At 39.9% G+C, this 25,174-nt stretch overlaps 1 pseudogene; it reads left to right on the top strand.

Annotated features, from left to right (window-relative positions):
* The first annotated feature begins 237 nt into the window (after positions 1-237).
* On the top strand, positions 238-23,942 carry LOC114816167 (annotated as a pseudogene).
* Positions 23,943-25,174: the final 1,232 nt, after the last annotated feature.

Here is a 25,174-nt window from a genome sequence, read left to right on the forward strand (position 1 = left end):
AGTAATTACTAACACAAAACTGCAGCAAATAAAACGACATCTGTTATTAGAATAAATTGTAGAGAATGTAGTTTTTGGAAAATGATGTTCAGATGGACATAAATTGATGTATTAATTCGGGAGGTAAACATAATGTCTTAATATAAACCACTGAGACATTCCATATCAAACACTGTGTCAGGTCCAACATTTACAATCTACATTACTGTACATCGGATTCAGGATTTCCTTCTTGGTATGGGCAACTTGACTGATGAATTACTGAGTTCCTTGGTTCTAGAAGAGGTGGTGTGGCTTAGGTATGTAACCACAGTGATCCGAGTGAACTTTAGGGTGAAGACAAGACAATGAGTACTTAAACAGTGCACCAAGACTGTAGCTGATTCCTGGAGTTTAGGTGCTGTGATCAGGGAGCAATCAGCCTTTGGAGGGAGGACAATTAATGGGGGCTAATGAAAGGTAAGTGATGGTCGAGCCCTTCTGGAAGTCACCGTGTTTTGCTAAACCTGGGGTGAAAGGTCACTGCGTAGCTAATACGGATTGTGGGGAATGGGTATTTTGTTTTTTTGGGGGGGGGGGCGGGCGGTAAAAAAAAAACCAAACCCTAAATTTAAACAGCACATATTCCTGCTTATTTTTTAGCGATATTAGAAGTTCAAATACAACAAGAAAAACAAAATAAATATGTGTCTACGGACGTGATATAATTTCCTTCTGGTCAGTAATCCAGGATCAGTACATAAAGCCAGCCCCAGAAAATGAACCTGTCTCTTTCCTTTATCAGTTTTGTGTGATACATTTGGGCCACACAGTTAAATCAGTAGGTTTAAACATTTATTTAATCTTTAAATTCAGCCTTCAATACTGAAAGCAAGTAACTTATCCAATGCTTGAAATAAATTATTTTTAAGACTAATAGCACGATATTTGCAGAAGAGAAGGGAAGGAGCACAATGATCAATTATCACTGATTCAAATGTATTGCTTTGGGAATCCATAATGGTGCTAGATACTCTTTAAGCAACAAAGGTTTGATGTGATACAATAACAAGAAAACAGAGGGTTTGGGGGTCTTTTTTAAGTAGTTCCAGCAACCTGCTTCTTAGTAAGTGGATAATAAGTATTCATAAGCAGTATTAGAACTAGTCAAACATTTGGAGGCGGGAGGGAGGGCCTTCATTTGATAACTTGGGACACATATCTGCACTGGTTTGTGCTAGTGAGCCACCTCAAAAAAAAATTCAAACATCAGTGCTGTTTAGGACCAAATTTTTAAAATCATTGATGCCCTTAGATGCCTTTGATTTTCACTCTTGTTTTATACAAATGAGGTATAGTAAATGTCTTCAAATGTTTTAAAAATGTCTAACTTCTGATGGACTTTAAGACGTTTCTATATTTTGTTCTTAGTTGCTGCAGATCTTGACAGACTGTCATACCCAATTATTTGTATTTTTTGTAGGACCTGGGAAACAGAAAATCATGACCTGGTATTGTTTTGAATGCCATTTGCCTGGAGAGGTGTTGATATGTGACCTGTTGTTTCGTGTGTATCATTCCAGTGTTTGTCTGATGAGTTCAGGCTTAGAGACAGCAGTAGTCACTGCAGTGCCAGTTTTGCAGGTGAGTACTATGAGCTTTAATGTGCTGGTTAGAGGGTTGAAATTAATTAATATAGTCTCAATAAGCTATCCAGACGGCTGGCCAGGTTACGGATGAAGTAAAATGTGTTGCCTGTTGAAACATGATAAATGCACAGAGAGTCTGTATAATGAATTATATTCTAGATACTGTCCTTGAGGACATAGGAATTTTGATTCAAAGTTGAAGCAGTGATCCTTAACATAATCGGTCTCTCTTGGTATGGCCACTTAAACAATGAGTCCAATATTAACCTTGGACTGCAAGGAACACTGTGCTACCAATTTGAGTCTGTTTTGGGTGAGTATACAAAATAATTTCAGCAAGGGCACATGGTATAAAGAATAGAATTCTTTATCTTTTATTTGCATTTTTTCCCTTTTTATGTTTATTAACTGTTGCCCTTTTTGTGGGTTAGAAACCTGCATTTGTTGATTTTGATATTCTCCTTTGGAAGTGAGGAGGGTGCTTGGGATTATTATTTTGGTAAAGATCAAATGGAATAGGCGGTAGGTAAACTATGTAGCTTTCACTTCCTTTTCTTTAAAAATACATTCTGTTCTGTGTGTAGGTAATGTGTGATTCCCATATATCAGGTCAAATTTACGAGAAACCGAAGTAACAAAACAATGAACATATTTACTTATCTGAACTATACTGTTTTGATTGTAAATCTTTTACTACCTTGAACAGTGTCTTACCCCTGCATGCAGCTTGTAAACATCTTTTGCGTATATATTTTAAGTTCATGTTCATCTTTCTTTCATTCATGCACATATGCATGTTTGTTTGTTCTTCCTTTGCCATAAAAGTGGTTATCTCCATACTGTTTTAGTCAAAATGCCGTATAGAGGGCGTTATTCCTTGGCAGCTAATTGCGTCCCTCGACTGTAGTGTCAAGTTCCCATTGAAACATTTAGACTTGTGAGGAAAATAATATTTAATGTGGAAGGTGGAATCCGTGAATGCAGCAAATGTCTAAATGCCAGCTTGTTTTTATGCGACACCAGTCTCGATATGTATTCAGAAAGCATTGGCAAAATGGAACACATATAGTTCACGTATAGGTACTGTTTGCATTCTTTGAGCAAGGGAGTGTTGAGTTGTCTTTTAAGGTGGTTTCCTTGAATAGGACAAGTGTTTTTCCAGTTTTTGTTCGACTGCTATCCTGATAAAGACGCACTTGAGCTGAGCAGGTTCTACAATTCGAATCATTTGAGTTTGGGGAATAGCTGTCATTGAGTTAGGGGAGGGGAGCAGAGGTAAAAAGAACTGGAAAAGGACAGGATATACATTCTTTTAGTTTCTATGTCACATCTCTACCCCTACATTACATTTTTATGGTCATCCCATTATGTATTTGCCCAATTATGTTCTTTAAAGGACCTGCCTAGTGTCTCAGTTGAAGTCAACAGTCGAATTACTTCAGTTCATCTCTTGCAGATTTAGATACTTGGTATAGGAAGGGGTAACAAGCAGGTCTTTGTTCAGGTTGTCTGCTGTAATTAATAATTGCCAGGAAATTTTGACCAGAAAATCAGTTTTTGTTGTACCCTTTCGTCTACAGCTCTGTTGTAGTGATTACCTTTCAGAAATTTTGGTTTAAATATAGAGAATTGCAATCCTGAGATTTAATTATCAGTTAAAATTTCAGTCAAGGTCTTCTCATATCCCTGATTTCCGTGGGCGGCTATTCAGCGGTACTTTTGAAGAAAAGAAGAGAATCTTCGATTAGAATGGCATCCCAAATTCCTCATTTTGTTCACTCTCTGTAATTGCGATTTCTCCTTTCTGTCCAGACAGATTTAGGCTTCACACTTCATTCACTGGGCCAGAAACATGCAGCTCAGGTCCATCTGTCCATCTGAGATGTTCATTCTTATGCTGCTGCTTCCTCTTGCATTTTCCTTTCCTCTCAGAGGAGGTAGCTGCATGGGGCCCAGACGTATTTTGAAATACATTTTCTAGTAGAAAATCCCTCTATTGATCTGAATCGGCACAGGATAAACTTAACTTTAAATGTCAGACCAACAGTGGAGCTGCGGGGGGGTAGTAATGGGGTGGTGGCGGTATAGTATGAGTCAACAAGACTGTTTGATTTTTAGAGTAACGATTCGGCTAAGTCTTTTCCAGCACCTGTCCAGAAACCCAGCTGTCGTCACCCTCCGATTGTGGACGAGAACATGTCAGTCCTTTCCAACCCCGTCCCACTGCCCCAAGGCGGTAGCTTTGTCCAGGTAGGTTGCGCTTGAGATGAGGGAAATGGAGAACTACAGTCACCCGTATCAGCTAAGCAGAGGCCTGCCTAACAGACAGGGATCTCACAGAACAGTGCCTCCGCCTGCCACGCCCTCAAACCACGTTGAATTGAGACCAAAAATACTAGTAACAAATCCCCCCTGGTAATTCGCCGATAGCTTTGGATAGTTCTTTGGAAAAATCAGGATTAATTACCTGATGTTCAATTGAAGGTCTTCTGCCCAATCCCTTGTAGAGAAGTCAGCTATTCTCTCCCCAGGCCTGCTTAGGGTGGACCCCTATTGACTTTCAGGACTGTGATTTGTATCAGGATAGCATTTTGTTCTTTTTTCACCTTGTGGCTGCCTTTGATCAAAAGTCAGGGTGACACCACCGACTACAAATTGCAAGCCTGCTGTGCAGGCACACCAGTCTAGACAGATTACATTCAACTCGATTATAGCATGTTTCCTGAGTGCTGCGATTGGCAGTGGGAAGGACTCCGGGGATTGAATACGTTTTGCACAGTCCCTGGGATCCATTTTATGGCAGGTAATTCACTCTTGCTTTCCCCCTTTCTGGGAAAAAAGTGAGCGTTGCTATGCCTGCCGATGTGGAATCCTTAGTATGTCAGTTCTAGGGTGGATATGTGCCTGTTTATGCAGTGATTAAAATAGGATGATGATAAACTCAAGAAATCATCACTCCTAAGGAGGAGGGAATAACCACGAAATCCGAGCATCTTCGGAGCTGTATTGTGTCTTTAGAATTTCCCCCACTTTCAAACTGTTGCATGTGCCCTGAATATGAGTAACTGAACGGATGCTGAGCTACTTGGAGACAAAGTACCTTCTTCTCTGAAATGAACTCTGTGAGAGCACCAAAAATGAACTCTGAGAGCAAATCAGGGAACTCTCAATTTTCCTCAGGAAGAGCTCCCTCTGTTGCCGTTGCCAAGGAATTTCATCTGACATTTGTAGTTTTAAACTATAAAATCCATTTTATAGTGGTTCTTTCAAACTTAGAATATATTAGGAAGGTATTTTGGATGTTAAAAGATTACAAATGGTTTATGCAATATTGACCAAATGCTGTGTTTAGGAAGAGGTTGTCTGGGGGGAAGATGGGACTGTCTAAGCTGAAGAGAATGTCTGTTTGACACTAATATGCAGTACTGGGCATTTCATTTCAGAACAGTTCATTCTTATGTAAAGGTTGGCCCTCTTGTGCTGCCAAGGTCACTGAGACTTTGACTTATTTGTCATCCACTTGTCAGTTGTGCATGTTCAGTCATCCTGAGCAGCTTTATTTTGCAAACCCTACTGCTTGGGAGATGTTTTAAGAAACCATGCCTAGGATTTTTCTTGATTTCAAACAATTTCTGTCAGTTTTATAACCACATCTGGGAATTTCACAACTCACTGGCATAGCCCTTGACAAATATTTGCATTGCTTTGAACCTCTTACCTTAATTTTACATGGGCACCAGATTATGACTGTTAAGATTATTTCGGCCCCAGACTGGAATTTTATTTTAACGTACCAAAAGAGGCTTAGGAATTGACCGGCCGCATTCAGGTGATTTTCTCAGCGGCAGATATTTAGCTACCGTTAGTTATTTGGTGGGTGACGTAAAACATTCAAGGTCCACAGCTTCTCTGCGGCCTCTCCACCCCGATCTAGGTGATACGGAAGCAGCAGCGGTCGCTCCAAGAACTTCCCGAGGTGACTGCTACCCCTTGTGACACATGGGATCGGTCGGTGCACTGATGGGCACCGTCATCTTTCATCTCTGATGACGGCTACATGAGGGATCGGTAGTGGCCGAGTCAAACCCCGGTGCCCTGAGTGACTCTTCCAGTCCGGGGAAGGCGACGTGAGCGAAGTGTTCCCCTTCCTCCTCCCAACACCCTCCTTGGCCTTTCTCTGCTTGACTGCTGGACACCTGGGCCAGTGAAGGAGCGCTGGTGACTGTGAGAGACCGTAGGTCTCTTTACTGCCAGTATTTTTGATCCCGATAGAGGATTTATGATCGAACCGATTTGGCCGTAGAGTCTTATGATGATGGTTTTGTTTCTCTTGACAATCTATTGCAGCAACCGTTCTCTGATCCCAGGGCATGGAGTCTGTCTTCCTTCCCGGTAGTCTTAATAAATCTCATGTGTCTATCTTGTGAGACTTCACAGCTACAAGCGGTTTGCGCTTTATCCTCTAGGTCAGTCAGTCATCGGTGGTATTCCCTGATGCTTACTGTGTGCGAGAGCACTGTACTGTTGATGTCATATTAAGGCATGACAGTAGTTGCAAGAAACTTGGTATTTAAAATCAAGTGTGGAGTAAGCTGTGACGAATACAGGCAGCATTTATAATATATTTTGGATTTTTCAAAAGTCCTTCTAGGTACTAGTCTAGTCACACAATATTCTTTTTGTACGGCCCCCATTTGGACGAATGAAAAACTGAAAACCTCAGAGATTAAATGGCTTCAGGTTGCACTAAGAGTAAACAGCAGGCAGGACTGCCTGCTCTTTGCTCTCTGTTCACTGCGTAGTCTTCTTGGTCCATAGGGGTAACTAAACATTGACCGAGCATAGGAAAGAGCCAAATGGTGCATCTTTTGTAATGTGCCTTATTATTACCGGAGCAATTAAGTTTTTCATCAGTAAAAATTCCTCTAAACGATCATTACTCTTGTTTTCTTGGAATGGGAAATTATAAGGGTGTGATAAATAGATCCACTACTTACCTTTCTGGATCTTTCATTCAAGCTCTGTGAAGTGTCGCGGAAGGCCCGGGCTTTCGCAGAGGGCATTCTAGGGCCCGATACCCCTGAAGGGTAGCCCACCCCGCTCACGGTCGGGGAGCTATGGCAGTGGCCAGCTGAGCAAGCTGGGTTTTGCCCTTCCCAACCTGCAGTTGCCAGCAGGGCCACGAGGCACGTTGCAGTCTTGGGGTAAGACCTGTCCAGTGGCTCTCTGCAGGAAGACTGGCGAGAAAATGAAAATGTGGCCAGCCAGCTGAAGCTGTGTGGGCCCCCAAAGGTAGAGAAGGTATTCAGTAGGAGTGAGTGCTGTCCACCTGCAGTTTGGTGATTGTCACCAATTTCACTGTGGAATATGTTGAATTTTAATGAGCTATTTCTCTAATGTCTCTCAAGGGAGAATGTATAGTAGAGTTCCTCTATGAAAGGAAGAGCTTTAAGTGGTCCGTGCTCACATTCTCAAAGTGAACAGTTTGATCTTCCATATGCCACTAAGGCAAAGGAAGCCTAACTCATGGTTAGATTCAAAGTGAAAGGGGGAAGCCTTGGGGTTTTAAAAATATTTTTATAACTATTTATGGACAAAGTTTTTTAAATTCACTATAGAAATAGTAGAAATACATATTTTGTATTGGGTGATGTTTTTAGAGATTAAAATGAAGCCAACAAATGTCTGGAGTGAAAGTAGTAATTATATAAAAAATAAATATTGTGTAAGTTAGATAAATACCTGAACCACTTCTTATTAGTGCTTATATCATTATCAGCGCATAGGTGGTGGGGTTATTGAACAACAACTTTTAATTTTTATGTAGTCTGAGATATAAACTGCAACCATATTTCATATTCATGTACCCGCTAAGCTTCCTGTAACACCAAAGCATGAAAAAAATGCTCTCTTATTTCTATATATTTTGGTAGATGATTGCATATAAGTAATGTCAGGTGGAGAGGGTTGAAATTGTAATTGAATGAAGGAGATTTCGTTTGAATGGTAATGGATTTCATTTGGGCCTTATAATCACTTTTTCTTACTTAAAATGGCTTGTTTGGAATCTTATAGTAACATTTATAATCTGATGTTTTAGATTCTTTAACTTGATCCGGTACACTGGTCAAGGTCAGCAGGAATTAATTTAATCAATCTGGAGAATAAAAATGTATCCTTATTTTCAGCAATCATTTTTAATATGACCGGCCTTGTTATCTTCACAGTGCAAAAACACAAAATGTAATGAGACAAAAAAAAAAGGTAAACTATATTACAGAACCTCATTCTAGATTTTTATTAAGTAAAATTCGGGCTCATTTTAAAGACCAGAGAGACTTACTTGTGCCTATTGTTAGGAGTAGAGCAACAGAGAAAGAGAGGGTGAGGGATAGGTGGCCTAAGGAAAAGACCGAAGTTAACATCTGAAGTTAATAGTAGTCTGGAGACTGTCTCACCAGAACCAACTTAAAAATGTATATTCAGACCACAACCTCGGCTCCAAGTCAGTTTACATATTGCCTAAATGGTCTCACGCAAGTGATTAAGCTATCCTGTGGGTAGGATAAAATTTGAATTAGACTTGATACTAAGGAGGTTTCAGGACATTTTAAATTAATCTTCACTGGTCGTGTACACGTGGTGTTTGATTTCAATTTGATGTGAGCATTAAAATGATAATGACATTTATTAAGCGCTTATTATGACTCAAGCACGTTTCTAAGCCCTGGGTAGATACAAGTTAATCAAGTTGGCCACTGTCCCCCACAGTGAAAGGACTCACAGTCTGAGTACAAGGGGGATGGGTATGATCCCCATTTTACAGTTGATGAAATTAAAGGCACAGAGAAGTGTGACTTGCCCGAGGTCACTACAGCAAGCAATTAGCAAAGCCGGGATGAGAATCTAGGTCTCTGACTCTTTCCTCTAGGCGATGATGCTTCTCCAGGAATAATCCAGACACCAGTCCTCCTCAGTTCTATCTCCCCTCTAGAATAGTAAACTCCTTAATGGCTGGGGAATTGTCTACCAACTCTGTTACTGTACTCTCCCAAGCTCTCTTGTACAGTGTTTTGCACATAGTAAGCGCTCAGTAAATACCATTGATGGATTATTTACCCGCTTTCCCTGACAGAGCCCAAGAGCCAGGGCCTAGTCCTAAATTTGTCATCTGATATTATACTTAAGAGATATGTGATCCCACCTACTCCTGCCCCGAAGATGTCCAAAATTTTTTCAGAAACTCACCTTTTGAATCAGGGTTTGGATAAAATCTGTTTTGCCCATTAGCAGATATTACTGACCAGCCCAGGGGAACAACGGATGAGCTCAGTCACGAGATTTCGGGACTGCAACTTGCGTGAAGGAATCCAGTAGAGTATGATGGTTTGCGTAGTGCCACTTGTACCTCTTCCCTGCAGTCACGTTTGGCATCTGGGGATCATGCTAAAGAATATCGACCATCTTCAAGGCCTCTTCACTCAACCCCTGCTATCTCTCTGCACATGCCAGGAGGACTGATCGCTTTTGAGCTTCTAAAGTTGTCTGCACGTCCTGCATGGTTTGTGAGACCTTCCCTTAAGGGTGGCCCTCGGCAGGTCAGCTTGCTTTCCTTCCAGTTTCCTCTCACTGCAGAGATAGCCACTTTTGTCCAGAGTTTCGGCCTCAGGAAAACTCTCCTAGATAAGGTCTTTTTAGGTCCCAGGGTGAAATGCCCAAATACCTCTTTTTCCGGCCTGCAGATCGATCTGTTTCTTTTACCCCAATTCATTTTGCTCAGTTAGTGAGGCATCTTATTAGGAATGTGTCTGTCTGTCTCTTTTTCTCTTTCTTTCTCACTCTTACAAACACCCACACACATACACACACCCCTTTGCCCTACTTGGGTACCTGTTAAAAACCACAGTTGCTGTGTTTACCTCTACTTACATTTCAATATTTTTAAGCACTTGATCTTATGTAAAGTTACTAAAGGATCTAAGCTACGACCAGACAAAATATATAGCATTTTGTTGCATTCATCATTAGTGAGGAAGGTGAAACACTTCCAATAGTTGAAATAGTAGGGAGAAATGCCTTTACAATTCCTTTCCCAAATAAGAAAGGTAACTTGTTTTCATATGATCCTGCCCAGGTCCCAGTCCTTTGAGTTTTAATTACAAATCTGAACTAATTTTGCATGGATATATTTTTTATATTTGTGGGAGTGATGAGAGATTATGGTATTTTCTGATTTGGACACTTAAATGTGAATTTACTCTGCAGATGCTTTGTTAGTATTAACTATTAGTTTTGAATCAAATGGGAGAAAGTTTGATTTGGGGATTTGGCTAGTCGTCAGAGAGAAGTTGATAATTTGTCTTTTTTATTTCCCTGAAGGGAGGTTACATTTCATTGCCTCTAACTATTCATCAGTTACCTGAATTGAAATTTTTGTGTGAGAGCTCTCTAATATGATTAATTTAACCACAGTATTTTATATAATTCTTCTACTTAACTCAGAGGGGCCAGACATTCCCTTGTCCTAATGTCTTATACTTTTGTCCTCACCATAAGATAGATGTTTTAACTTTAAGCCATTCACTAGAATTATTTATCCATTGCATCATTCCTACAAGTTATTTTCTGTAAATTTTTTTTTTATTTCGTGTGAGTGTTGGAAGAGAAATAATATACATAATTCTCAAGTCTTCCTTGTTCAGTTTGTTTCTCACATCTCCCATCTCACCTTGGTTTGTACAACTTTCCTCATTTAGCATTTGTGTATCATGTTTAAAAGTTTTGCTTACTAATATTTTAATATTGGCTCTTTTTAGATGCTAATGTGTAATGCAAAGAGAATTGTGTGATATGAAATAAGTTTTACAACTCAGGATATTTTTCTTAACAGAGCATTAAGAAGAAAAACACAAGCAACAGGAGATGAGCACATATCTACGATTCATTGTGTCCCGCATGAAGGAGCGGGTGAGTCCTACTTTCAGAGTTCCATCATCTTTGTTTCTCTTGAAAGATATTATCAGTTGAGTGGGAATGATAACACGGAAGTGTTTAAAATGTGTGAAAATCAGTAACCTGTTTTGTTGCATCTTTGCACTGAGCAGCTCTCAGAATTGTAGCTGTCTCTCTTTGTTTTCATCCTTTGAAAATGTCATCTTCTGCTTCAGATTTGCCATATACCTCCCTAAAATTAGACACTCATGGCTTACTGAGAATTTGACCGATTCAAGTGTTTCATCATTCATAGTACTCAGATCTAGGTAAAAAAAAGAAGTCTTCCTACCCTCTCCCCGCAAATCAAAACAGCTTATCTGTTATATAACCCAGAGAATCTCACGTAAGTGTGTATGTATTCTAATGTATGTTTCCAGCAAATCATTTTGGTTTCCTGTGCTGATGGTTTCTTCCCTTATGTTAGTCCTGCTTTGGTGATTCTTTAAACAATCTTTGCAGGCCATAGATCTAAACAAAAAGGGAAAGGACAATAAACATCCAATGTACAGAAGGCTTGTACACTCAGCTGTCGATGTCCCTACCATTCAGAGGTAAAGTATTGATCTTTTTCCTCAAATAGAATTATCATCTCTGTTTTCAAATTCCAGTAGAGTTCTGCATTAGAGTCTGGGTTTCTTTTGCCTGCCATAATAAGCTTCACTTAATAGTGACAGATATTTCTTACTTCATCGAGCCAGTCACAAGTGGAGTGGGTGTAGAAGGAACCTGTTTGAATTCAGTGGACAAAATTAATCTTACACAGCTCAGCAACAGTGTGTATGATTGGAATGCGTTATGCACCAGTTTAAATTAATGTAGTTTGAAATTATGGCTTCCATGATGGTAGAAGATGGTGCTAAAAGGTGGGAAATGGGCTGAATTCAGTAGCAGGAACATTTAGTGAGCACTCACTTGGTGGGGGTGCTGGGTACTAGACGCCTAGGAAGTGAAGTAGCATGGCCTAGTGAAAGGAGCTTGGGCCTGGGAATCAGAGGACCTGGGTTCTAATCCCGGCTCTGCTACTTGCCTGCTCTCTGACCTTGGGCAAGTTACTTAATTTCTTTGGTTCTCAGTCACTTGACAACCAAATGGGGTTTAAGTATCCTTTTCCCCCATCTTGAGACTGTGAACCCATGTCCGAGTTGAGTGAATTGTATCTACTCCAGCACTTAGAATGGTGCTTGGAACCTGGTAAGCACTCAACAAATATATTATTACTATCATTATTATTATTATTACTACTATCACCACACCACTACTACAGAATATCAAAGTGACGTGTTCCCGTTCCACAAGAAGCCTAATTTAGTCACTGATATTAAGTTTTGACGAAAAGAACAGATTGTTAAGTAAATACATCAATGGTGCTATTTTCATAGCACCCATCTAATGGTGGTGCAGGAAAGCAAAACAATAATTCTGTTTCCAGGCCCATCTTGGCTTAATGCTATTTGTTTGCTGCTGAATAATATGACAGGAGTTAACCCTCCTGTGCCATACTCACAATCAGAAGTAGGAATCAGTTGGTATATACAAATTATTTCACTAGCCCTGTTTTTACACTTCATTTTTGCTTTGTGCAGAAAGTGAATGAAGGAAAGTACAGAAGTTACGAGGAATTCAAAGCTGATGCTCAACTGCTTCTTCACAATACAGTGATTTTCTACGGAGGTGGAGTTATTTTTAAAACTTGATTTATTGTAGAAGAGAACTATCCCTTCCATAGTCTTCAGGATTAAGCATGCATTACTGAAATTAATTTTTAGGGTTTTGTATGTCGGCCTGATTCACACCATTGGTCAAGGGATGACTGAAGCTGGTAACAGCAGGCCTTGGGAGCTATTTGTCAAAGGCCATTTTATAGTCCCCTGGGAGCTGAGCAGGTTATGATTGGCAAGAGTTTTGAGGTCTGCTTTGTATTGAGATTTTTTTGAACTTTGATTAATGTCTAAATAAGTGACTTGAAATTGTTTGAGGGAAGAGGAGGCTGATACTAGAGAGTGAATGTTCTGAATGTCAACAGCCATTCTCCTTTGCTCTTTTTGGTCTTCCACTGAACTTAAAATATGGAATTTTGGTCTGCAGTGAAACACATTTGTTTATCTTTGTAAATTAGTTCTGTAAATCACTATATTATTTATCCCAAAACAACAGTTGATTTTTTGTTAGCAGATTGCCATTTGTTGGGTAATGGGAAATGTTCTTTGATTACAGCGGCAGTGAGCAAGCTGATATAGCCAGAATGCTTTACAAAGACACATGCCATGAGGGTATATTAGCATTCATACAGAACTTGGTTAGTTGCTGCAAGCCAAAGTATGTATTTTGCGACGGTGCCTATTATTTGAAATATTCTTTTTCTTGTAAGCTTCACAGTAAAACAATTTTGTAGAAATTTACTTCCACCATAGTACTTTCTCTTTTTTCTTATATCCCTGTGTATAAGCAAATATTTAAATATCTGAAGTTTAACCCCCGTATGCCCACACACTCACACTCACACACACACGTGTGTGTGTATATATATTATCCGCTCATGTAAGTATCAGTTTGGGTGGAAAAACAATTAGTTCTAAGAAATGAAAAATTAAAAGTGAAATTTTTCATTTGCAAATTTAAAAAATGACCAAAATGTTTTTAAGTGATTTAATTTATTAAATTACTATATTAATTGGTCAAGTTAAAACAGAGCTGAAAACACAGAGAGTATTTCTGTTGTCTGAAGTATTTTTAAATTGTGGTGGTTGTTTCTAATACTTGTACAATCTGTCATGAAATGCACTCTTTTGTTATGAGAAAATGTAGCGAAGCTCATCATAGACTCATACTGACTAATGTTGTGATGTAAATGTCTTGGATTTATTTGTTTCTATTTTCAGCTGGATGAACTGCAGCTTTGCAAAAATTGTTTTTATTTGTCAAATGCCCGTTCCTGACAACTGGTTCTGCTATCCTTGCGTATGTCTCTAAACTTTATTTTTTCTTTGAGTTTCTAAATAAAAAGCTTACACCCCTGAAGCATGGATAATCCTGATCTCAAGAGTTAATTTCACGTTGTTCTGAAGTGCACTTATTCCAAGCTTCTGTAACAAAGGGGAGTGTATATAAGATTTAGACCCAAAATGTGAATAATTTAACCACTTCATTGGGTATATATTTTAAATAATTGAAACATAGTAAGAATGAAATTCTCAGCTCTGAATGAATTTGATGCTTATTATTTATTTTTGGCAAGCTATATTCAGTTTAGATAGTTAATAGTGTTTGAACAATCCTCTCTTTTGGTGCAAGGTGCTCTGTTCAACACATGGGAACTACAGAATAAATAAGTGAAATACCTTGCCCATATGCATCTTCCATTTTAAGGCAGGGGAGACAGACATAAAAATGTTTACAACTGGAATAGTCAAAATACATAGTTGAAGAATAGTTTTTCATAGTTTATCAGACCCTAAAAAAAAAAACCAAAAAAAAAAGATTTAGCATACAATCAGCTGTATTTTAACTACCTAGTGGCTCAGTGAATTGTGGAAATATTTAAGGTATGTTTGCATTTAGTCCTTCAAAGAGGAAATTAAAAGAAACTATCCTTTCTTTCCAGATACCTAATCATGAGCTGGTTTGTGGCCAAAATGAAAGGCTTTGGGTTTTGGCCAGCTAAAGTCATGCAGAAAAGGACAATCAGGTTGATGTTCGTTTCTTTGGCCACCATCACCAGAGGTAATTTATTAACCCCGTATGCGACCGTCCATAAATGTGCCTTTGAAGAAACAGTCTTACTTAAAGAAGGTTATAAATTTTATCTGATATCTCAAACTGTCATAAGTGCATATGTGTTCTCAAAGTGGTTTCAGAATGTCTAGGATTAAACATGACATAATCAACTTGGGGTGAATAACCAAAAGTCTGTCTTTTGGTGTGAACTTGGCATCTGTTAAAGTATGTTTAATAATTCTACCACTTTGAAGCAAAGTTAGTTCTAAATTCAGGTTTCTTGCAAGAATGGTTGGGTTAGATATGCAGTGTGAATAAATACATTGGCTCTAGAAATTTGATTTCATAATAGAATCAGTCATAGTTAAAATCAGTAAATCCTTTTAATGTTCATGGCAGTTTTAATGCATTATGATCCCATGATATGACTTGGCTTAGGGATTTTTATTTGTTTTTTCCCCCCCAATTTAAGTACGTGCAGGAAAATTTTTAAATGAAATATCTGGCCAGCCTGTAAACTCTCCAGTATTTGAAGCCTTTATGTTAAGATGTCACAGACAAAAACTGTAGCTCGTATTTGAGTATTTGTCAGTCAGAGGACGCGAAAGACTGGGGTAGAGTCTTCCCATTTTCTGGCATTTCTGTGAGGTACTTCTCAGACTTCAAAACAATTTTAACGGTTTAAACTACTGCATAATAATAGCAGCCAAATTATACCTTGCCGAGACATCTAAGTCAGAGTTATAGGACGTTACTAAAGCGATGGCATAGTTTAATGGGATGAAGTACTTATTATATGCCTCATTTAGATCTGACTTCTGTACCTTTCCAAGCGGCTAATCTTTCATGGAAACCAATGGCCCCTCTCTTCTGAGGACAGTTTGCCCTTGGGAGAGCTCTACCCACCTGGAACATCAATGTAGTTACTCATTTATTATCATCTTCATTTGGGGGAAGAAACTGATGAACTGAGGTCATGTTTAGAAACTCACAAGAAGATTCCCAAATATTTTGAATCACCGTTTTCAAAATTACTAAGTGATTAGTGGTTTCCTAAGTGTTGTAGGTTCTGGTATATTATGTCACAACTACAGTTCCCTTCCGCCACCTTTTGTATGCTTTTCTGGACTTCGTAGATAGTAACGTGACTCCCAGTGGACAAAAGTCTAAAAATCCCCATCCCTCCACTTGTTTCTGGAATTTACCAGTCAAAAAAAATAGTGTAAACTTTCCAAAAGGATGTTCGTTTGACCGCAAGCAATGCTGGGGACTCTGGACCGGATCTGTGGCTGACTCTGTTGCACCACCTCACTAGAGACAGCTGGGCGTGCCCGCCGACCGATTCCATTGGCACTGAAGTCAGCGAGAATATGCTTTCTCTGACAACATTACCACCTGGAATTTTTTGTTCATTCCATTTGGGGATTTAAAATACTTTTTGATTTTAGCTTTTAAAACGCTTTATACATTCTGCACTGTTTACCCTCAGCCAATCAACCTTTGTCACGTTCAATTTTCTGCCCTCTATTAAGCCCTCCCTGAGACATCCCAGGCCGTGGCTGCAGGAAAACAACTCTTCAGCTGGCTCAGCAACCTCTGCTGCTGCTTTGATGCTTCCCATGTCATGCGACTGAAATTCTCCTCATTTTCCCCTGTTTTCTCCTTGACGAGACATACCCTTAACATAATTGGGAAAGGGTTTGGACTCTAAGATGATGACATTCCAGAAATGAGACCTCCCCTCATATCGAAGTCAGCTTTTTCTGTGAGCAAAACCACTCAAGTCAGTGAACTTATGTGACTAAACATTTTTGAAATTCAGAAAAGGAATTAGGCATCATTTAAACAGGCGGAAGTCCTTCTTCACTGGACTTTCTGTAGAGTTCAGTTTTCTGTAGATAACATCCTGTCTCTTGGGCTGGAAACTCAGCATGTTGCTTCTTGGAGTGTTGCTTTTAGTGGATACTTCTATACTTATATGGTCAGAGACCTAATTGCTTAGGTGGATTATTTCTTAAAAATGTTTAGAAGTAGTAAATCAAAATTTCTAAGTGTTCCAAATACATTTAGAAATCTTGCTGGAGCCTCAATCCACCATAAGTGTGTTCTAATTAGTTCTTTCGGTCTCAGGCACCAAGTCGCTAAGCAGATAGATCTCTGATCCGAGTTGCTCAGAGAGGCGTTTTTGTACGAACGGATACCTGTGCTGGTGTGAGTCGGACTTGATGGGAACAGTACCCTAGCAAGTGTCGTTTGATCTTACCACTCTTCGGAATGTAGCAGAGCAGCCTGTGCTTTGGAAACGCTATGTTGACTCACAGTTTTCAAAGATTTGCAGCCAACTGGAGAGCTGGGAAGAAGGAACAGGTTGAGATTAAACTGGCCGCTCAACAAAGTGGTTAGATACCCCTTGGAATCGGAAGGGGACACGAGACGAGCCTCTGTGGGAGACTGTTCCCACCATGTTCCCCCTCCCCACTCCCAGCTGACTTCCGCAAGTGAATTTGTTTCCTTTCCTGACCCGGATTGAATTTTTTTTTAAACAGGCGCATGGATTCCTCTGAAAATATCATAATATCACAGTGAATATCATCGGTTGCATGTGAAGCGCAGTATGGATGGAAAAAGGCCTGTGATGAGCTGGAATTGCACCAGCGCTTCTTCGGGAAGGAAGATTTTGGAAATCTAAGATGAAGACCGGGTGAGGAGGAGGCAGAGTCCAGCATTCTCCTCTACCAGCAATGAGCAGGTGAGTTTCTTGTGTTCCCATCTGTTGTTGCAAATAGGTGAGGCTATTTGATTGCACACTCCTTACTGAACAGATAGAATCTGGCTTCCCAATCATAAACGGCTTACTCTAAAAAGCTGTGTGAAAAGCAACATCGAGCCCTGATCCTACCGGTGAGAGGAAGTAAATTGCTCACTTTATGGAGGTGCATTAACTCGTTTAGACCACGTGGCTATTCATTCATGCCACCAGGATAGGCCATTCCCTACAGTGGCGCATGGAAAAAAGTGAGCAATTTACTCCCTTTCACCTGTAGGCTCAGGCTCATTCTTTATACTTGCAGTTGATAAAGATCATTTCACAGGACTGGAATAATTTGCCTCTCATTTGTATAATGCCACAGCTGAAGGTCACTCAGGAACCCAGAGCAAAGAAAGGACGTCGGAATCAAAGTGTGGAGCCCAAAAAGGAAGTAAGTTGCCGCGACCTCACGTTGTCTAGGTGGTAGCCTCAGAAGAAATTACTGTTTTAGGGGTGTGGTCCAAAACGGTTTTCTCTTGGGTGATCCGTGGGTGGTCTGTGCCCACGGTATAATAGTACGATCAATCTGGTTTTTATGCATCCTTGTGAACTCTGATATTATCGTGTACGCATTCTATTCACTAAAAGAAATAGATTTTGGTAGTGCAAGGTCCCTGTTGGAGTTAAGAATGAACTTTTTCTGGTTAGAGAACTTTGCTGGATTGTACTTTCCAAGTGCTTAGTACCATGCTGTGCACACAATAAGCGCTCAGTAAATACAACTGAATGAATGAATGAATTAAAATGATGCAGCTTTTCTCACAAAGTCATTTCAGTTTCGTCAGCACTGATAAAATGAAGACCAGAACTAATGTTATTTAAAAAAGGCCAGGGTTTGGGAACCTGTGAAAAATACTCTCATGTTCTCTATCGTTCGGTTTATAAGCCATAAGATGACAAATTTTAAGCACCGCCCTGCTACCTCTTACTGAAAAGTATCCTTCGGCAACTTTGTGAATTCACAATTTTTAGTCCACATAAATAGCAGAAATGAATTGGAATGATTCTGTTTTAAACGCTCTAGCTTTCAAAATATTCATTCCAAAAGCATTCATCCGAAAAGAAACCAGTTTGGTGAGCGATTCCCTGCTTATTTGCCTAGTCTGTCTAGAGTTGTTTTCCCAAATGATCTCTTGTGTCTGATTTCTAGATTCTTATGTACCCGCAAATGACTGCGACCTTTCGTTTGTCGGGTTATCAGTGGTAATGAGAGTGTCTTTGGCCTTCTAGGAGCCAGAGCCTGAAACTGAAGCTGTAAGTTCCAGCCAGGAAATCCCCACAATGCCTCAGCCAATTGAAAAGGTTTCCGTATCAACCCAGACTAAGAAGTTAAGTGCCTCTTCTCCAAGAATGCTGCATCGGAGCACCCAGACCTCCAACGACGGAGTATGTCAGAACATGTGCCATGACAAATACACCAAAGTCTTCAATGACTTCAAAGACAGAATGAAGTCTGATCACAAACGGGAGACCGAACGCGTTGTGAGAGAAGCACTGGAGAAGGTAATGATGGCCTTTGAAGTCTCACTATTTGGGGTAAATGTTGCTTAGTGACTGAGCAGCATTCCTGTGGTGTTTGAAACCCGTACCTCTGCAACAGGCTTTTCAACTAGGAAATATAATCCAACTGCTCCCCTTTTTGTATTTTATCTTCCTGATGGCTTATGGCACTCGCAGAGTGCTTTAGGTCTGCACCTTTGTGAAAAATCTGAGACTGGCTCCCACGTTAGCTGGAAATAAATGTGTCGAAATGGTTTCCTACACTTCTGTGGAGGCAGGCAGGGGATGATTGCGGTACGTCGTGCAAACTGACCTGTTTTCGACTTTGTTATTTCATCCCAGCTGCGTACAGAGATGGAGGAAGAAAAAAGGCAGGCTGTAAATAAAGCTGTGGCCAACATGCAGGGAGAGATGACAAAAATGTAAGCAGGTAAAGAAAAGTGTAAAGAAGAATTTGTAGAAGAAATTTAGGAAGCTAGCGGCCCAGCACAAGCAACTGATTTCCCAGACTAAGAAGAAGCAGTGGGTAATATGATTTGTTTTGTTTGAATCGGTACATTTTCTGCACACTTATCCTTGGTATGGGAGAGATTCAGTTCTGAAAAGTGTTTTTATTTATGCAAGGGTTTCCCCCGTATTGGAGCTCATATTACAAATTACATTTTTTCAAGTCTCCTGGATTGCTGTGAAACCTACAGTCGAGGCTCTGGTTGTCCCTCATGGGCCTTATTTAATCCTGGAAAATGAATCAGAAAGTCCTGCCACATCCTCCTTTAAAGAGCTCTCATTATTGGGTATTTACATTTCATGTTTAAAGTGGTTAAGTTTAGGTTGTGAGCCCATAGATACCTGGATGGATGATAATGTTTTCTTATGTAAAGAATATATTTTCATGGTTATACTTGCAGTGGTACCTTGAGTTCAAACTCGTTTCAAACTCCTTAACTCTTTTTATCTCGATTTCTAATTTTTTGTGTGAATTTATTTGCTCAAATTGAACATGTTTAGTTACTTCAGAATGCTAAAAAGAATGAGAATAGTCCTGGCACCTAGCAAATTTAAAGTTACTCTTGGCTTACAGGTGTGATGTAGAGAAATCTTTTACCTCAGAAGTAAAAGCAGGGCAAATTTAAGAGGTGATATTATTTCAGTAATTCTTCATCAGCTTCATTTCTAAAGCAGCATGGTCTAGGGGATAAAGGACCTGGGTTTCATCCCAGTTCCTCCACTTACCTGCTGAGTGACCATGGGCAAAGATTTAACTTTTCTGTGCCTCAGTTTCCTCATCTGCAAAATGGGGATTCATTGCCTATTCTCCCTCCTATTTAAACTCTGAGCTCCACCTGGAACCCGAGTATCTTGTATCTACCCAGCACTTAACATACCTCCGTTATTGTTAACGAAGGGGAAATCCCTAAACAGCAGGTAAAATCATTGTGAGTTGAGAGAATTTGAAAGGCAGGTGAAAAAAAATTACGGTATTTAAGCACTTACTATGTGCCAAGCACTGTTCTAAGCACTGGGAGGATGCATGCGGCTGGATGGTCCTCCACATTCTCTCCTCTCAAAGAAAAATCAGGGATGAAAAATCCACCCCCATTCCAATTCTTTATTACCCTGAAATCAAGCATTCTTTTTCTAGCCCTGATTAAAATCTCAGCTTAACCCGAGCCCATTTCCTCCCTTAAAAGCTCTGCATGAGCTGGAAGACAGCTAATGTACAACCTTTCCCCAGAACTTTAAACAGTTTTGTTCCTCTCAAGATCAGTTATCTCTATCTTGCTTTTCTACATCCTTTTTTTAAGAGCAGTGCCATCACTGATAAATATCCTTGTCCTGCAAAATAATTATTGGCATCCCTTGGCTGGCATATTGCTATCTTTATCAGCAACTTTATATTGTGTTTGTAATGACAATAATGTTTGCTAGGCACTTACTATATGCCAAGCACTGTATTCAACAGGGGGGTAAATATAAGATAATCAAGTCAAACACAGCCTCTGTGCCACATGGGGCTCACAGTGGAAGGAGAGGAAAGAACCAGATGACAGGTATTTATTAATTCCCAATTTACAGATTGAGATTGAGGCACAGGGAAGTTAAGCAACCTGCCCTCAGTCACCCAGTGGGCAAGCAGCCGAGCCGGGACTAGAATCTATGTTTCCAGGTCTGGGCTGCGTCCAATGGGTCATGCTGCCATCTCTGATGGCCAGACCTCCCCCTCTATTTGCACCTGCCTAAATGAGATAAAGGAAGAAGTCAATCCCATAAACAGATATAAAGAAAAAGCTTAACTTCTATAGATGTAAAGACAGGTAGTGTAAACTTAACGCAGCAGCAAGGGGAAGTTAGGAAATGGGACTTAGCACTATAAGAGAAAGGTGATTTTGAAAAGAGAACACTGCCGGGGTTCTTTCGGGTATGGAATTCAGCGCCGCCCCTAGTGGAAATGAAAATTCAGAGCCTCTAAGCAAGCATAAAGATCCCTCAACAAACAGGCTAACAGTTGTCTGGAATATTGTTTCAGCGTATAAACATAGAGCTGGAAAACATGTGACATAAAGTGTGCCCCGGTCTTAGGCACTTGGATGATGCAGATAAGGGAGCTGGCCACTGTAGCCCACACAACTACCAGTGGTGGGCAGTGATTTCAGCCCTGTTCTGGAGGGGCCCAGCCCCCAGCCTGGGACTCATAGATCTGGGAACTACCCGAGTTGTCCCGGTTCAGTTTGGACCCCGGACTCCGGACTGTTAAGACTCAGGTGGGCATTCCAAGCAGAATGTGATTTTCCCTCGACCGACCGCAGCCCCGGACGAATCTGCAGCCCTAGGAGGATGCGTGGGCCGCGCCGCTGAGTGCAAAGGCAAACTAAGGTAATCCCCAATTGTCTGTGTTCCCTAGTGCTACAACTGTGAAGAGGAAGCCATGTACCACTGCTGCTGGAACACATCCTACTGCTCCATCAAGTGTCAGCAGGAGCACTGGCATGCGGAACACAAACGCACCTGTCGCAGAAAAAGATGAAAGACGCATTCCTCCTCCTCCTCTTTCTTCTCCTCCTCCTCCTCTAGAGAATCACCCCGATGATTGCTATTCTCAGACACAGCGGTTTTTGTTTCCAAGAAGCCAAAATTGTTTAGAATTTGCTTCCCATTTTGCACCAGCCTTTAAACACTTTTTGTGAAGAAATTTTGCACAGTAGTTTTAATCTTCTGTTAAAGATCCCTCCGGATTGTCCGTGAGTAAAAGTAACATCAGTGGAGGGTAATCGTTATTTAAAAATATAAAAAAAAAAATTGATTGAGGATTTGTTGCATTTTCAGCAAATTTTAAAACATTTTTAGGTTTTACAGAGATTTTAACCTTTAGATGATCTTTCAAAAACAACAGGTATACAGCGAGTTTAACAGAGAAACAGTGAAAGTAGATCTGAATGTAAGAACAACTACGAAAACTGTTTCAGAAAGGAAACATACTACCTTGAAGTAACATTTATTTCTTAACCTTGTTGAGCTGGTTTTGTTCAGCTTGATTTACTGTTTAAAGGCATTATCTATTGGTTGTACCAGTGGGTATGAGATTGAATTTAGGGAACAGGGTTGACACAGCAGGTCCTAGTCCTGCATATTTTTTCTTAAATATTTCCCAATTGTGTTTTTCATTATTTCTTTTCAATATATAACTTTTATAACAAATTATTAGCTTTGATCTTGTAGTTTAAAATTGCAGGGAACTGGGGTAATCTTTTACTGAGCTGGATCTTAGAGAAAATGAATATTTAAAATTTTAAAGTTTGCACATTTCATCTTTGTCCTAACACGAGTGCTTGTAAACAAAAAAAAAAGAGAGAAAAAGCCAAAAACTACCTTTGTCCACCATACATGAAATGATCGATGAGGCATATGAAATTTCGTGTAACGCTTCCCTTCCCTCCCCAGATGTCATCTGACTGCCTATTATTATCTGGTGTCACCTATTCCATTGCAACTTAATACTGAAAGGAAAAGAAAGCACTTACGTTTCACAGAAGCCGTTATGTTTGTAGTAATGGGTCATTGCGTATTGATGAGCTCCACCCCTGTACACAGAATGAAGAATAATGCATGTTGATTTCTTGTATTAAAGATGCCGTGATTTGTAAAAAGTCTGTATTTTGCGGAATGTCTGGATTAAGAAGCATTACCAATAGGAATGGATCGATAGTTGATTAATTAATGATTTTTTTATATATAGATATATAAATTGCATCAATGGTCAGAAACCTTTTTTTTAATAGATGTAAAATGTAAATTTTTCTTTCAAAATGGTCTCTCAAGTTTTTTGTTTGTTTTTTTTTTTCTTCCCAAGGCTGATTGATCTTAGACCAAGTCAAGTTCCCATTTTCCATCTAGCTATTTTTTGAGAAGAGGAATAATTTGTAAATATTTATTTAGATCATTGATATTTATTAAAAGCAATCACACCCACGGAAGTGAAAGAATCGGGAGAAAAGCCTTTTAAAAAGTTTTCTCTGGGTTTGGTCAGGGTCACTCTAAAGATGAAAATGTCACAAAGTCTTCTGTGAAATATCATTAAATCCTGTTCTTTTTTGCATACACAGTGGTGACACAACCAAATAAACTCCTGCCAACTAATCCACACTATTTTTTGGAGCGTCCCAGTAGCCCCAGGGAAACCAATGCAGCAGGAGTTACACGGCAACACTTGTAAGGATAAAGGTGCCTGGGTAATCGGTGTGTGTTGCCACTGGGTTGTGATGCCAGTGAAGTAGATCGCAACCGAGGAATATAAGCCCTGTTTGATTTTTTTTTAAATTTCTAGAACTTCGATCCACCCCTATGAAAGCAAGTTATTGTGGAAATATTTTTGGTGTAAAATCATTCCAGAGTATGTAATATTTAACTGATAGCTGCATGAAAGTAAGATTCGTGTTACTTTGGCTTTTTGTCTCTGTTGACACGGTTGCACATTTCCAAGTTACTACAGCGTGAAAACTGTGTGTTTAAAAAAAAAAAAAGAAAACAACAAAAAAAAATAAGAGATTGTGGCCTGGTTTTGTATAAGTTTTAGGTAAAATTACAATTGATTGTTTTAGGAATCATTATTAAAAATTAATTTTCTGCAAATCATAAAGCTATATTAAGGTGTTGAGCTTAGCCACTCTGCACATTGTAATTATTCATTGTGGCTGTCCAGTTCTATGATGCATTCTGGCATTTTGTAAGCTGCTCTGACTAGCAATATATAGAGTCATTTAATGTGTTAACATTGGTTAATAAATGTATTTAAAAAACCACTGGCTTTTTGAAAGTGTCGAGTTTGAAGAGAGGTTAATTAGGTAGTCTGCTGCCAGCCCCAGCTTCATGTTCATTGTGGGATTTTGAGTTATTTGTATCCAAGGCCTCTAGCCACTTTGTCAGAAACCATTTTTCTGAACTAAGGGTAACTTCTTATAAAGGAATTCTTCGGGAAGTGACTGAAGAGGCTGGGGTTATACAAGGGGAGTCCTCACTGCCTTCCAGTTTGAGAATCTAAACCTCCAGGTATGCCGTCCCACCCTGAGAATGAGCATGCCCCTGCTCGGTTGATGAAGCTGAAAATCTAAGAACATTAGCCTGGGTTAAGGAGTGGGGGAAAGAGAGAAGCAGCCAAGAAGCAAAGCCTCCATCTGTGTGTTTTGTGCTGGCTAGCGTGGGCTTTTTTTTAACCTTCCACTTGAACCTTGAGGGATGAGTTTAACCCACAGCAGCTTTGGTTCCTGTCAGGTGAGTAGAAATGGGGTCTGAACTATTGATTGGGCTAAGCACATCTCTCACTGTTGCCTAAATTTGCTCACTTTGGTGAGGAAGCATTTTTGCAGGCTTCAGTTTGTTCATCTGTGTATCTTTTCAGATGCACCCCTTCAGACGCGGGAGTGAAGTCCTGGACAGCCGCCGAAGGATCATCGGGCTTCAGTCTTGGCAGTCTGCGGTTGTGTTACCCAGGCCCACGCTTTGTTTGCTGTGAGAGAGAGTTCTGAAACATACAGTGCATTCGGCATTTCATTGGTAAAGTTTGGGCACCCAAAATACTTTTCTTTTCCTTTTTTTTTTTTTAAACACTGAAGGCCTCGTGGCTCCTGACCTGTGGTTCTCCACCTACTTAAGCAGTTGGTTGCTGGCACCAGCTCACTAAGCCTGGTGTTTTCAGGCCCAATATTGGCCTGGTCATCTCCTGCTTCTTTCTACATTTTTGTCATTCCTAACCTCTTCCCTCCTATACACCTACTAAAACTTCTGAACACTAGCTTCCCTATGGAAAAAATAAAGACTGATCTTGCTAAAAAAGACTTGGCAAACCATTCCTACAGTATTTGGAAACATCGCTTGAAGCCCTGTCAGCCTGGAGAAGACATAGAGATTTTTGCATTTGATGCAATCTAGAAACAATATTCCTTCCCAGGGCTACTTTAGCAAGGCCTCAAATGAGGAAAAAGTTTCTAAAGTTCCCTTTAAACACTACAGACTTGGATAGCCGATTACCAGGGGA

The sequence above is a fragment of the Ornithorhynchus anatinus genome, chromosome 13, assembly GCF_004115215.2.
Source record: "Ornithorhynchus anatinus isolate Pmale09 chromosome 13, mOrnAna1.pri.v4, whole genome shotgun sequence".
Lineage (NCBI taxonomy): Eukaryota > Metazoa > Chordata > Mammalia > Monotremata > Ornithorhynchidae > Ornithorhynchus > Ornithorhynchus anatinus.